The following is a 4,738-nucleotide window of genomic DNA, read 5'->3' on the forward strand; positions in this document are numbered from 1 at the left end:
ACTGGCTTTGAGTCCTGAGTTGTGCTCAAACTAAAGTTGGTTTGCTTAGTGCCTATGAAAACACACTCACACTCACAGGGTCTTGAGGATAGACGTAACTGAGCATTCAAATAGAATGCTTTCCTTTTGGATCAATGCCAGGAAGGACAGGGTCTTTTAAGATCAACAGGACTGCTTTCATCCCAACACCTGTTTTTCTAACCTTAACACAATAAGTTATATCAAACGATTTACAAATAGATAACCAAAGTGAACAGGCCACGGTCTTGGGGGTACGGAAGACTCTATCTCCTCTGTTCTCTAATTTATTTAAATAACTCATTTGTCCCTTCAACTCTGTCTTTGATGCCAATACTTTTTTTTTAACGAACTTTTTTTTAAATTCTGATTCCTTTTATCGTGTGCATTTTTATACAAATCACTTTCAAATAAATCATCTTAAATTTATAAGAGTTTCTTTCTGATTCAGTTTAAAAATGACAAATAGCATTTGTTGTGCCCAAGTTAGAGTTATACCAAAATTACCATATGATGGCACATACAGTCATCCTACTGGTGGCTGAAAAACTGGCTTGCAGGAGTATCTGTCACTCAGATGGGCCACCACACCAGTGGGCAGATGGTGAAGATGAGGAAAGGCTGGACTAGAAGCAAGCTGGGTCTTCTGGGTCTTCTCTACTCCTTTTTCACTTCATCACCATTTTCCCCACTGAGGTTGAACACAGGAATCTGCTGACCATCCTTGAGCTCTAAGACCTAGTCAAGGTGCCACCTCTGACAGGGGCCACTCCTGGTTGAGTGGACGTGGAGATGACCCTCTGATTTGGATCCAGAGACAGGAATCTTCAACTTGGCATCAGCAATGTCCACAAAGTTGTCCTTGCCCGTGAGCTTGAGATAGTGGATGTTGACAGGAGGGTCCAGAGCTTCCTGTGCCTCGGGTTGGTTCTGCAGCTGCTCCGATGCCAACTTGTAATATAAACTCCTGGAATAAGTCTTTTGTATGATGAAATACACAAGGGAAAACCCCCGGTACACAGCACACTGTCGTAAATGACCATTTTTGCCAGAGACATTGACATCCTTCTTTGTGGATGAGTTCCAGGTGACTGGGAAAGCTTCACAATCATGGCGTAAGGCAAGGAAGAGCAAGTCAAGTCTTATATGGAAGCCTGCCTCTGCTTTAAAAAGTGCTAGGATTAAGGTATCGATGCCAATACTTTATAATAGTTACTGTAACTGCAGCTACATCACACCAAGGCACAGGTTATAAAGTGAAACTCAAACAAGTGGTCATTTTGGGATTTGCAGTGCGTTATCATTAATATTATGAAATGACTTCACATCAGGTAACTTTGGGAGAGTATTCTGCCCTAGTTATTGTAGAGTTAGAATTGCTCTAACTCTAGAATAACTCCCAAGCCCTCCCTGTATATGCTGACAGTCATGGTGAGGCCACTGGGTGTGGTCTCAGGAGGATGGTGGAGCGATGCCTGGTAATGGACTTTCCGCCAGTGTTGGAACAGGCTACAGAGCTATGAGCAGAACCACCAGGAAATCCAGGCAGGATGACCAGAGAAAGAAGAGATAAGCAATGTAACACCAGGTGGATGCGAATACTCTTTCACCAGACATTCCCTTACTTTGTCATACGTTTTGATCTCCTAATTTAAATAGAGCCATGGATGAATGAATTTCCAGTAGAACTTTCCCCTTTTTTATCCAATGAGAGTTTTTAACCTGTATTTTTATTTCCAACTAAAGTGTTTTAGAGTATGAAAATTGGCAATGAATATCCCCGTGCGGTTTCCACGGAACGTCTCACCAGCATTTCTTCCTAATAAGATACCACGGCCACCGAGTGGCTCTAACAAGTTTGGGTGGATGCGAGGTCAGGGTCTTCCTGTCCTCTTCTGCACCTGTGGACATCAACTACACCCTCTGATCATGCTGACTAAGGCCGCCAGTTTTTGAACATGAGTCTCCTGAAGAGTTATGAAGTTGAAAGGGGCAGACACCAACAGACATCTAAATTTTTTTTGTCTGTATTTAATACAAGTACAGTATGTCTGGAGGACTTTGAACTAATTGATAATTTGTATTAGTCAGTGGATTCTTATCCATGTGTTAAAAAGAGCTTGAATATCTATGAGATGGTTTATTATGATGCCTATTAATCAGTGTATGAATAGGTATGCAGTAGAAGATGTTTAATAACAGTATACCTATGAGAAAGAAATCGTGGATGAGGTAAATGAATAAATACTCAACAAAATCACAGTCTTACATTGCAAATAAATGAATGACTATAAATGTTGGAGAGAGGATATTTGTGAATCTTATTTTTGTTAGGTTCCCTTATCTTTGTGGGTACTGGGAAGTTGAAATGCCTTATCTCAGGGGTAGGCCTCTGGGTAACACTTCTTGTAGGCTTGTATCTGTTGTGATCAAAACAGAATTACTAAGGAGCTGAAAACAAGGCTTTCAAAGCTTAGAGGGGAAACGAAGTGTGTTCATGTCTTCATGCTTTCATTCTACGAATCTTTGAGAATGTAAATAGAATGAAATGTTGAAGGCCACCACAAATGGGGTGGCGGAATGACTATAGGAGTGTGAGAAGGTCAGGGGACCTGTGCTGGGTGCAGTGGGTGCACGTGGGAGAGATGGCAGCAAGGGAGCAGGGAAGACCAACCCCGGGTATTTGTTAGGTGGCTCAACCTGTCAGTCTTGTCTTTAACCTTCAAACCTCAAGATACCTTGAGAATTAGCTCTAAATTATAACATGGAGTTAATCAAGTAGACTGTGTGGGAATTCATTTTAAAGATGTGAAAACATGAGTGTGTGGATGTGCTCCCCAGGAGCAACTTTCGGCAATAAATTATAATTCTATTTAGAAATGTTTAACAAAACTTTCTCAAGGCATGCAGGTAATTAGCATAGGCTAATTTTGAACTAAAGTAAGGGTCTACACTTATTTTCACCTAGGGTGCCCAAGAGTTGATGTTAAAACAGAGGCTCCATGTAAGCTGAGACAAATCGTGCCTTCACCTCACACAAGTGCATGGCGGCACCGGCTGCCCACCTTCCTCCTGGCTCTGTCCCAGCTCAGGTACTCAGAATGGACATCCAGCTGACCACAGCTGTCCGGTCCTTTAACCAATGCCATTGAGAACTGTTAGCTAAAAATAAAACCCTAAAATCCAACTGACTGAATGGACCCCTTCTTGGCCAAGGGTCCCAAGAGTAAATCTGGAGACTGAATTTCTGGCCATGATGGGATGAGAGGTCAGCCATGCGTGGCTCTACCCTCTCCCTTGCTAACCATGATTCGGCTTTCTCCCTAACACTAAATAGAAACCAGCCCTTTCAAATGACTCCACCCACTGCTGACATCAACCAACCACTGATGCTGACCATCCCTTTTGGGGTTTCTGCAGAACAACTGACCAGCATTTCTTCCTGATAAGAGACCCCTGGTTGCTGAGGGGCTCTGATACGTTCAGGTGGATGCACAGTAAGGGTCCTGGTGCTCTCCGCTGCAGCTTTTGACATCGGAGAACCAAGAACTATACTCTCTGATCATGCTATGTAAGGCCACCATTTGCTGAACATGGGTCCCCTGAAGAGGCAAGAAGCTCACCTGCACAAACCTGTGGGTTTTCTCATAAATATTCATGACTATCCATGGCTTATTGAATATGTATGTTTGACCTCCTGGTTCAGCATAAATTCCTGCGCCCTTTGCTCCTCCCTGCAACTGCCTGTTTCTGGCCTCTGACTGGAGGCTACACTTGCAGGCAGTCAGAAAGGCCAGCCCACAGCCTGTAGCCCTTTATGAGAATAAGGCTCTCCTTTCCAAATTTAGGAACCTCATCACACTTCAGTTGACAGAATCAACAAAGTCCCACTGAACAGGAAGCTTTGTGCTGAAATGGCAAGAAATCCTAAGAGTCATGTCTGTGCTTAGGACAGTTGTACTGCTATGGACTGAATGTGTGTGTCCTTGAAAATAAATCCTCACCTTCGAGATGAGGTTATGGAGTTAGGAGGTGATGAAGTCAGAGGGTGGAGCCCTTGTAAAAGGCACCCAGAGAGCTACCTCGCCTCCTCCCCCGTGTGAAGACACAGTCAGAAGGGGCTGTCCCTCAGCTAGGAAAGAATCCTCTCCAGACACCAACCTTCAGGTTCTGTGCTGTGATCTTTCATTCTACAGCCTCCAGGACTGTGAAAAATAAGACAGGTTTGTTTGTGAGCTTCGTTGTCCATGATGCTTTGTTAAGGCAGCCTGCACTGAGACTGCACTCATGAGGTGCTAGGGCGATTCCTCCAGCCATCACCTGCTCCATCCGCCGCAGACACTCCATCCTTCACATGCGGACGCGATCCTGCCAGGCTCACTGTGTCCAGCCTCTCCCAGTTTCCACAGAGCCCAGGTCCCAATACTGTGAGGTCCAGCCCGTCCTCTGCGGGACAGCTGAGGCTGGCGGCCAGCCTTGACATTGCTTAGCTCAAAGGCCCATGTTTGCTTAGTCCTGGCCTGGACTTGCTTCTCTCTCTTTACCATGTGACTTAACTTTGCTGAGTTATTTTCCAGTGGACTCTGGAAGGACAGGCTTCCTCCTATTGAGCCTTAAACGCTGCGGTCAATGGTGGCCGCCCCTCAGTGTTCCTGGGACTGAAGGTGTAAATCCGTGCTTGCTCCCAAGCTGCTTTCCTGAGAACAGGGAGCAGGTCCCC

At 44.8% G+C, this 4,738-nt stretch overlaps 1 pseudogene across 1 annotated transcript; it reads right to left on the minus strand.

Annotated features, from left to right (window-relative positions):
* Positions 1 to 364: 364 nt before the first annotated feature.
* On the minus strand, positions 365 to 4,501 carry LOC108313548 (annotated as a pseudogene). Its single transcript, XR_005202403.1, has 3 exons — positions 4,339 to 4,501; positions 3,055 to 3,151; positions 365 to 1,118 (listed from the first exon to the last, which is right to left on the minus strand). The product of XR_005202403.1 is annotated as an uncharacterized LOC108313548 (transcript).
* Between the last annotated feature and the right edge of the window lie 237 nt (positions 4,502 to 4,738).

This window comes from Cebus imitator, unplaced genomic scaffold (assembly GCF_001604975.1).
Source record: "Cebus imitator isolate Cc_AM_T3 unplaced genomic scaffold, Cebus_imitator-1.0 Scaffold139, whole genome shotgun sequence".
Lineage (NCBI taxonomy): Eukaryota > Metazoa > Chordata > Mammalia > Primates > Cebidae > Cebus > Cebus imitator.